Source organism: Gracilinanus agilis, chromosome 1 (genome assembly GCF_016433145.1).
Source record: "Gracilinanus agilis isolate LMUSP501 chromosome 1, AgileGrace, whole genome shotgun sequence".
Classification (NCBI taxonomy): domain Eukaryota; kingdom Metazoa; phylum Chordata; class Mammalia; order Didelphimorphia; family Didelphidae; genus Gracilinanus; species Gracilinanus agilis.
This window is the reverse complement of record NC_058130.1, coordinates 143,334,916-143,345,904: the sequence shown is the minus strand read 5'-3', so window position 1 is coordinate 143,345,904 and position 10,989 is coordinate 143,334,916.

The following is a 10,989-nucleotide window of genomic DNA, read 5'->3' as shown; positions in this document are numbered from 1 at the left end:
ATTCTACAATGTTCTTGACAGGTGATCCAGACTCTTTTTGAACTTCTATTGATGGAGAACTCACTACTACCAGAGGTAGCCTATTCCATGATTTGACAACTCTGATTATGAGGAAGTTTCCTTCATATGCTCATCCCAAATCTGTCTTCTTGCCTCTTTTCCCCTTGGTTCAAACTTTGCTCCCCTTAGAATTCCATAAAACAAATCTGTTTGCTCTCACCAATGATGGCCCTTTAAGTACTTGAAAATAGTGGTTCTGCCACCTCTTTTACAAGTGAAATATCCTCAGTGCTTCTAACCAAAAGTTCTGAGCACTTTTTCATCCTCCCATCTTTTCCTCTTAGAGTAACAAAAGTGTCCTTTGAGGAGCCTGGATCCTGGGATTAAAGGAAAGAACTGGCCTGCAGCTAGATCTGCTCTGTGATGAGTCTCAGACCTGGGAGTCCAATCTGGCAGCAGTGTTTAAGGTAGAAATGATGCAGGACTTACCTAGATATCCATTGGCTGAACCTTCAAGGATGGCCAGGGTCAGGAAAAGCAGCAGCATCTAGAGAGAATGGTTTTAAAAAATGGTGTGTGTGTGTGTGTGTGTGTGTGTGTGTGTGTGTGTGTGTGTGTGTGTGTGTTGTGGGGATAGTATTGTCCAAAGAAGCACAGCAGACCTTGAGCCCTTGGAGAAAGTTGTAGTCACCATATCCTTTACCCCACTCCTCTTTAGCAAGAGCCTCAGTGGATTCCAGGGAGCCCTGAAAGGAGAAGGAATAGGAGAAGAATCCTTTTGTGGGAAGAATCAGCCAGTGTCTCTGATCTTGCTGAGGACACCTCCCTCCTCTTCATCTCTGGATCTTAGAGCCTAGAGGTACCATAAACCCTGCTACCTTTGGTTTTGATCTCAGGCACTGGGATGGACTTTTCAATCTTGCCCTCTCTCTTGCCTGATCAGGTGATGTCTGGGTTAGAAATCCTTTCTGTGTCTATGCTGCTCCCTCAGGATTGTATTTCATAGTTTTCCAGAGTTGATTCAGGTGCTACTTAAACCTTTATCCTAGCTCATCTGACCTTGCCTCTTTGAGGTCTATCTTGATCTTAAAGTCCAGGACAATGTTGGCCATCAGGAAGGGATTATCCTTCTTTATCCGGGGATCCCAGATATAGAGTGTTTGCTGTCCTTGCCACCTAAACAAACAGAGTTGACACGGGGTGTCCTGACCTCTTCTGTCCTGGAACATCCCCTAGACCTGTTATGCATGACTTCTCTGCCTCTCTTTGGGCCTGAGGGGACAGTTGACCTAAATGGAAGAAGCCTGGAGCTTAAGGATTGGCCATTTTCATTTTACAGCCTGAAGATTTACTGTCTGCTGAACGCCTTCTCCAAAGCAGTTCAGGTGAAACCCCAGAAGGTCAGGTTCCTGAGAAACATGTTCTAATAGCCTTGTGGTTTCTTCTTCCACAAACATTCCACCTTCATATCCCAAAGGTTATTTAATCACTGTTCTCCAGGGACAAAGCCCATCATAACCCAGAGTTAGCAGGAGCCACGATTTATTGAATAGCTGGAGAGTGACTCCCTCCTCTCTTTATCCATTCATTAGCTCAATCCCAGCCCTAATTATACCTTAGCGTTTTGGGGGGAACCTGGAGATACTCTCTTTGTGCTGGGAAGAAAGAAGGCAAGGCTCAGTTTTGGTGAAGAGTTCTGCTTCTCTCTCTTGCTTTCACCAATGATTATATGCCTTTTGAAAACATTTGGGTAGGACAAATTTGGTCTTATCATTGTAGTTTAAAAAAGAAAACTCCTACCTTCTGTCTAAGAATCAATACTGTGTATTGATTCCAAGGCAGAAGAGCAGTAAGGGCTAGGCAATGGGGGGTCAAGTGAATTGCCCAGGGTCACACAGCTAGGAAGTAACTGAGGCTAGATTTGAACCGAGGACCTCCAGTCTTTAGGCCTGGCTCTCCAATTCTCCAAGCCACCCAGCTACCCCCATCATTGTAGTTCAATAACTAACTTAAATGATAAATAACCCCTAATGTAGAAGCTAAGTGCTTTTTTTTCCCTTGCTTCTTTTTTTTTTAATTTTATTTTTTAGAAAAATTTTCCATGGTTACATGATTCATGTTTTTACTTTCCCCTTCACTCCCTCCTTTACCTCCCACCAGCTGACACACATTTCCACTGGTTTTAACATGTGTCATTGATCAAGACATTTCCATATTATTGATAGTTGCATTAGTGTGGTCGTTTCAAGTCTACATCCCCAATCATGTCTGCATCAACCCATTTGTTCAAGCAGTTGTTTTTCTTCTGTGTTTCCACTCCTGTAGTTCTTCCTCTGAATGTGGGTAGCGTTCTTTTCCATAAATCCCTCAGAATAGTCCTGGGTCATTGCAATGCTGATAGTACAGAAGTCTACTACATTCGATTTTACCATAGTTTATCAGTCTCTGTGTACAATGTTCTTCTGGATCTGCTCCTTTCACTCTGCATCAATTCCTGGAGGTCTTTCCAGTTCACATGGAATTCCTCCAGTTTATTATTCCTTTGAACAGAATAGTATTCCATCACCAGCATATACCACAATTTGTTCAGCCATTCCCCAATTGATGGGCATCCCCTCATTTTCCAGTTTTTTGCCACCACAAAAAACGCGCTTCTAAATATTTTTTTTCTTGCTTCTAATCATTTCCACTTACTATGTTATTTAAGAATTCATATTTTTCTTTTTTTCTAGAAAATGAACTTGTTTTGGTTTCAGGTGTAAGATTACACGTAGGTAAGAAGGACAAAATGAGAGGTTTTGGAATTGGGCATTTATTTTGTATAGTAGGTACCATGTAAATGCTTATTCCCTTATTCCCCACTCAGATGCAGTCTAATAGTACTGTTAGGTTTGCCATTGGTTTTATTCTATGCATTATGTTTGTTGCATGTATGAGCTCTAGATACAGGTAATTCTAATGAAATTGCCCTATGGTTGATGGCCACGAGTAAATTATAGGATAGAATTGAAATATTTACCTGTAACTATGTTACATGCCAAACTATGATGCTTATAATGTATGTTCTCGGATGTTCAAGTATAGAGCCATGGGTACACTTACGGGGATTGCACATTTTCACTGTAAACCAACAACCTACATGAAATTGTGGGGACTGGGAGTGAACTAATAGAAATGGCCATCTATTTACTAGAGCTGGAACTTCCCTCTCTCATGCTGCCTTGACAGGACTGTGATGCCCAGCCAGATCCGGGGAAGGGACCACCTACCTATTAATTCAGGGATGGAGACACAAATTAAAACTTCTGTGCTTGATAATTCTGGGGGATTAAGAAGTAGAGACGAGCTTCTAGAAATGAAACTATACCAGCTGCTGTCCTACCCATATAGCTTTTGTCTTTGCTGGGAGAAGCCATAAAGAACCCTAAATTCCACTCCAGGCCTTGATTGGCCATGGAGACTTTGTTGTGAATGATAAATCTTAGGAATTAAAGTTGCTGACTCCCAGCTGGGAACAATGGAAAATGGAGAGGGAATTGAACTTTGCCTTCTAGACAATCTTCCATGTCTTTAGGGCTGTTACTGGACAACCATGATCTTGGGGACAGAAGAAGCCTGGTGTAGCCAGTACTGGAATTGGTGATTACTGCAAGTAAAAGAAAAGGCAAAACCAGACAGTATCAAGACAATAACCCCCTTCTTCAAAGGAATGACTGGATATGAAGATTGAAGACCTCAGATCCCCAGTTTCATCTCTTCCCAATGTTTGCACTGACAGACAGAGAACAGGTAGTGAGTGTTCCCAATCTCTGCAGTTCACAGTGAATCTCCCTAGGTAAGGCAGAAGCACATGGACCATTAGAGCTACCATGCAGATGACGACACTTCCAAAGCAGTCACTGCTCAGAGAATCACAGAGTATGAGAATTGGACCTCAGCAGCCACTTAGTCTAACCTATACCCAAAAGGAATCCCATTGTAGTAACATCCCAACAAGTCATTATCTAGCCTACTTTAATATCTCCAAGGAGGAGGAACCTGCTGCCTTCTGAGGTAGCCCTTTCTGCTTTTGGATGGCTCTAATTGCTAGGAAGTTTTTCCTGACAAGCTTAAATTTGCCTCTTGGCTGTTTCTATTCATTACTCTTCCCTGGACCCTTTGGAGCTTAAGAGAATAAAGGGAATCCCTCTTTCTCATGATTGTCCATCACATCCTTCCTGAGTCTCTTTTTCTCCAGGCTAACCAGACTGAGTTATTTCAGTTAACACTTATATGTTATTATGAGCCAGGATATTGGTGGAACTGAGGAGGCTTGAGTTAACCCTCCAGACTTCCACGATACTATTAGGATTAAATAAGATTTGGATTTAGTAAGCTTTGGACAGAGTAAAGAGACTTCCAGATCACATTGCCTTAAGCCTAGTTTAGAATCTTGGAGACAGGTTCTTGGCAGAGAATCTTGAGGAGGAGAAGTCTGTTGGTTTTCCAACTGACATTCACTCCTGGCTTGGAGAAAGCTAAAACTTGACTCTCAGGGAAACCCGGAAAACATGAGTGGCAGTTTGGATAAAGGAAGAGTTAGAGAGCTGGGAATAGCTGGTGAAGAAGACCAACAGAAAAGAAAAGAAAGAAAAAGGCTGTTTTTTCCCTGTGGCTGCAGAGTGGGCAGGCCTGGGTAAACCTGCCAGGCCCAGAAGCTTGACTAGGCCAGAGCCTGACTAGGCCCAAAGCCTATTAGGCCCAGAAGAATCAATAGTTGGAGGACTGAGCTGAAATTACCAGGAGACAGTAACTTTAAGACTTATATAAGGATATTAACAAATTAACATAGATTTATTTAGTATAGATTTTGGGGTTTTAGTGATAGATTTAAGGAGTTCAGAGAAGGCCTGGGACTCTGGGCAGAAGTAACTTCGTGAGAGGTCCTAGTTTGGGAGAAGGGTAAGTTAGTACCCCCTTAGAGTTAGCAATCCTATCCTCAATCTTTTTACCTATCCTTAAACCTTTTAAACTTTATTAAATAGAGGTTTTGTTTTTGCTTCAGTCTCCATAGAGTATTACTGTCAGCCATTTTTACTAGACCAAACCTTTTACCTCACCTGCAGCTGGTAGCCAACTGATTTAACAATATATCACTAATTTACTTACCAAAATACTCCCAACAATTGTGAAAAAATAAACCTCAATTTAAGCTTATCTATCCTTAGGGGGATAGATCTAGGAATTTTGTTGTTCAATCATGTCCAACTCTTTGTGACATCATTTGGGGTCTAACACGCTTTATAATTGTTGTTCATTTTTTTTCAGTTGAATCTGCCTCTTCATGACCCCATTTGGGGCTTTCTTTGCAAAGATCCTAGAAGGGTTTTTTGCCATTTCCTTCTCCAGCTCACTTTACAGAGGAAATTAAGTCCAACTTGTCCAGGGTCTCACAACTAAGAAGTGTCTGATTCCAGATTTGAACTTAGTCTTTCTGTCTCTAGGTCCTGTGCTCTGTCCATTTTGTCACCTAGTTACCCTAATCTAGGGCCTAGCTATTGGCAGTAAGTTTTTTTTTTTTAATTTTAAACCCTTAACTTCTGTGTATTGACTTATAGGTGGAAGAGTGGTAAGGGTAGGCAATGGGGGTCAAGTGACTTGCCCAGGGTCACACAGCTGGGAAGTGTCTGAGGCCGGATTTGAACCTAGGATCTCCCATCTCTAGGCCTGGCTCTCAATCCACTGAGCTACCCAGCTGCCCCTGGCAGTAAGTTTTGATAGTGCTGTTGGTCAAAAGTAGGTCAAACACAGAGTGGGTGAATTAAAATGTAATTGGGAAATATTTAACAAAATAAATAATAATATAATAAAACATAGATAACATTACATTTTAAAACTGTCAGTATGTTGACTGTAGGGATCCTCATGTAGAGTAGTGGCCCTGATTTTTATTTGTCTGATTCAAAGTAGTAGTCGCAAAAAAAAGTGGTAGAAAAGAAGTAGGAGTGTCCAAAGACACTGGCTTACCCAGGTCCTCCCTTTGGGGAAGGCAGCATGAGTGTGTCGCAAAGAAAACTGGTTTTGGAGTCAGAGGACCTGGGTTTTATTCCCTGACTCCCACCCTAGAATGAATTCTTTCTGCTCATACCAAAGGATACACCAAAATGCTGTCTGGTCACTGATTAAGGCCATCCCTCTCCACTAATGGATGAAAAATCCGATCTCCTTTGTCACGATTTAGAAGAAAGCATTCTAGATAATGTACCATGATAACTGCCTGTAAGCTGATGTAAAAGAGGGCTTGTTTTGCTTACCTTTGAGGACAAAACTAGGAGCAATGCTTATAAGCTGCAAGGATATCAGTAAGAACTTCCTAACAAGCAATCATTTATTAAGTTTCTAGGATGCACTAGTCCTTATGCTGGGGGTTGGGGATACAAAAAGAGGTAAGAGACAATTCTTACCCTCAAGAAGCTTACAATCTAATCAAGGAGACAATTAGAACAGTTCAAAAATGGATACATGAGATAAGTCTGGAACGGTAGGCAGGAGCCAAATTATGGAGGTCCCTAAATAACCAGACTTAAATATCTCGACTGTAGTAGATTCCTCATTATGAGTGATCTCTAAGCCAAAGTTGGTTGATTCCTTGGAAGATATGTCAGAGAGAAGATTCTCTTCATGTATAGGCTAGATTATATGGCTCCTGATGTCCTTCCCAACTCCATTATGAAAGTTTAATCATTTTCAGGATAATAGTTTTGATGCAGTGGAGATTCTTGGAGAATAACAGAAATAATAAGAATAATGGCTGGCACTAATATAGTGATTGCATGTATTTTTTCATTTGATCTTTCCAACAACCCTATGATCCCAATTTTACATGCATATCTTATTCATTTTTAGGTATTGTAAGCTCCAAACCAAGTTGGGAGTAAGTTTTTGTAAGCCAATAAGAAGAGTAAGCCATACTACTTCCTTACATATCATTGCTATGCATATTCTAAGGCCTCTTCTAGTTCCAATGTCCTATAATTCTTTTTTTAAAACCCTTACCTTCCATCTTAGAGTCAATATTGTGTATTGGTTCCAAGGCAAAAAACTGGTAAGGTTTATGCAATGCAGGTTAAGTGACTTGCCAACGGGTCACACTGCTAGGATGTACTATAATTCTCATAGGTGGATGCAGAACTTTCATTAGGGTATTTACCCAGGGTAGTATAGTTTACTTTTTTAAATTTGAAGATTTATTGAATACAGTCATCAAGTATGTTATTTTTGTTCATCACACTAAAGAAACTAAAATGTAATTAAGTGATTTAAAAAATAATTAAAACTTTCTTCAAAAATCCAGATTTTACAAAAGGCTCTCATTTTAGTTAAATCTTTCCTTACCCATTTTCAGCCATATCTCCTTGGCACAAAAGCATTTTTCCGCTTAGATCCCTGAACTTTGCCATCAAGGACTGAAGGTGGGGTCAATGTTGGGGGTTGGGAAGGAAAAGACAATTAAGGAATGAATGAATGCTGTCAGCACAAGTCACTGTGGAGGACAAAGTTTAGCTGAGAAAGACTCATTTAACTTCTCGTCAAAGGGAACAAAACTGATTCTCCTATGCCCATTTCCACCCATGGAACTTGGCTTTGGGCAAAATCTTTCTTTGACCACACTGACTCTTGCCTTCCTTCATTTCTCTAGAGTTTGGGTTGGTGAGTAGAGGTACAGCTTCTTCTCTTAGGCATCAACTCAATCACTAAAGCCATAACTATAGGTCCACTAGGCTCAATGACTTCCTAGTCCAGGGGTGAGACCTTTAAGGGATAAGATGGAAGGAAGTTAGATGTCACCCTGATCCTCAGGGAAATTAGAAATAGAAGCACCACTGGGGCAAGGGAGGCAACAAATGCCATTGGATTTGAGCTTTGTTTCTGCCCCCTCAAAACTTCTGGGATACAGGAACCCTCAAAACTTGCCCTGCAGTGGCAAGAGAACTATTATCACATTAGGGTGTATCTAGGGACACTCAGAAAATCTCATAGTGCAGGTCTATAATGCCTATTAAATGTAGGTAAAAATTGCTCTTAAGGTAGCCAGGAGATACCCCAGGACCAAGACCTCTAAAGGAACAGATGTGGGACAATAGGCCTTGATAGATTAGCGTAAGTATTTCATAGAGGGACTGCTGAGAAAAGGCTCCTTTCACCTAGTGAATTTGCCTTCCAATTTTTTCTTCCCTATCTTCTATCCCAGTCAAATGCATTTTACTTGGGAACCAAGAGGTCCAATTTTATTCTCTGGGAAGTTCATATATATTTTTGTGATATTATTTTTGGATTTCCCTTAATGTTTGACATGTAGGAGTTATAAAGGCTTTTAACCACATTCTTTGAGGGACATAGCCTTTATGTATGTTGTACTTATAATCAAGGATTTCTTATTTAGATTAATGGAATTGTTCATGATAAGGGGTACCTATCATCTTTGTACTTTCTGAGGGCATGAGATTAGAGCTTGCTTTTTTGGTAAGTGGTACTTCTATTGCCTCAGAATTGAATTTTTCCTACTGTTTTCCTTGACTTGATGGGTATTCACTCAATATATATACCCTAATATATACTTTGACTTATATCCTAATACAGATTTAATTATCATCCGTCCTTCTGGGGGCAGGGCAAAGAATTAATTTTGGTTGACACTTCTGAATTGTAGAGTCTGGCCCTTATCAATTATGAAGATGAGACACTAGATGCATTTTGCATAGCTGCTAGCCAATAGGAAAATGTACTCTTGTGGACTCAGGATGGTTTCCTGGATGGAGCCCATGGATCTACCATACCTGGTGCTTCCCTCATTCCCATTATAACTGGATGATGGGAGACAAAACATGTAAAAAGACCCTAGAGTTGGTCCTAATCATGTCATTCCATCATTCACCATTTCATACAAATTGTAGAATCTCAGAATTCATTTTTACAACATCTCAGCAAGCCTTCATCTAGTCTCTCCTTGGCAACTTAACTTGAAGCTAGTGACCCAATGCATTGAATGCTGGACTTAAGAGTAAGAAAGTGAATTAAAATTCATCTTCAGTCATTCACTATTTGTGTGGCTCTGGGTAAGTCACCTAACCTCTGTTTATCTCAGTTTCCTTAATTGTAAAATGAGGCTGATAGCAGCACCTGCCTCCCAGGGTGGTTGTGAGTATCAAATGAAGTAATAATTATAAAGCACTTAGCATAGTGCCTGCACATGATAGGTACCATATATAAAGGCTTATTCTTCTCTTCTTTTCCCCTTTCCTCACCCTTCTTGTGAACTTCCAGTGAAAGGAAATTCACTACCTACTAAAGTTTATGATTAGGAAAGATCTCTCCATTATCCTTCCAATCATGCCATGTTGGTAAAAACCCACATCCAGCCTTGGTGCTAGCTTATATCCTTGGCAGAATATTCTACAACCCAGGTCAGATCACAGAAGAATTATAGGAAGATTGAATGTGAGAGGTCTCCTGCTCCAACCTTCTATAAGTCTAATATCACTATGCCCTTATGCAATTATATGTATGTTTTGTAAGAGAAGACAGAGACCAAAGTGAAAGGTATGATTGCCAAATTGAATATTATAACACAGAAAATCTTCCTTCTCATTCAAGTGACTGTCAATGTAGGGTTAAGTGGAAGAGATACTTTGCTCCCTCAGTCTTACTCACCTGGTTATGAAGCTCAAGGTTTTTTTACTTTCAATTTTATTAATTTTTCCTTTGATCTGTAATATTTCCAATTTGGTCTTTATCTGAGAGTTTTTAATTTGTTCCTTTTATAATTTTTGTAGTTGCATGCCCAATTCACTGATCTCCTCCCTCTTTGTTTTTGTTAATATAGGCACTCAGGGATATAAAATTTCCCCTCAGTACTTTTTTGACTGTATCCCATAGATTTTGATATGTTGTCTCCTTATTGTCATTCTCGTCAATGAAATCAGTAATTGTTTCTTTGATTTGTTCTTTGACCCACCAGTTTTGAAGAATTAGAATATTTAGATTCTAATTAATTTTAAATTTGTCTCTCCATGATTCCTTATTAATTATTTTTTGTATTATGATCTGAAAAGGTTGAATTTATTATTTTTGCTTTTATGCATTTGTTTGTGATGATTTTCTGCCCTGGTACATGGTCAGTCTTTGTATATGTACCATGTGCTACTGAAGACAAGGTATATTCCTTTTTATCTCTATTCAGTTTTCTCCAGATATCTATTAACTCCGATTTATCTAACATTTCATTCATTTCCCTTATTTCTTTCTTATATATTTTTGGTTTGATTTTTCTAGTTTTGATAGCAGAAGGTTGAAGTCCCCCACTAGAATAGTTTTACTATCTATTTCCTCCTTAAGATACTTTAAAAATTTGGATGCTATAGCATTTGGTACACATATGTTGAGTACTGATATTTCTTCATTATTTATATTGTGTTTTATCTAAATGTAATTATCTTTCTTATTTCTTTTAATCAAATATATTTTTACTTTAGTTTTGTCTGAGATCATAATTGCTACTTCTGCCTTCTTTGTCTCAGTTGGAGCCTAAGAGATTCCACTCCAGCCTCTTATGTTTATCCTGTGTATATCTACCTGTCTCAAGTGTATTTCTTGTATGGTTTTTAATCCATTCTTCTATCTGTTTCCCTTTTATAAGTGAATTCATTCCATTTACATTCATGGTTATGACTACCTTCTATGTATTCCCCTCCATTTTGACTTCCTCCTTGTAAGAGGGGAAACTAGATATTTAAGGTATGGTTGCCAGAAATCAGATTGACTTGATTTCAAATTAAAATAGACCCAAGTCAGGATGACTTTTATGGAAGTTTATTTACAATTAGGAAGGTTGAAGGTAGGGAAATTGAGAGAGAGAAACTCTGGCCTGGACAAGAGGTACGGACTAGATAAGAATTTAGAGGCCCCAGCAAAGGAACACAGAGGTTAATTAAACAAGGCTTCCAGCCACAA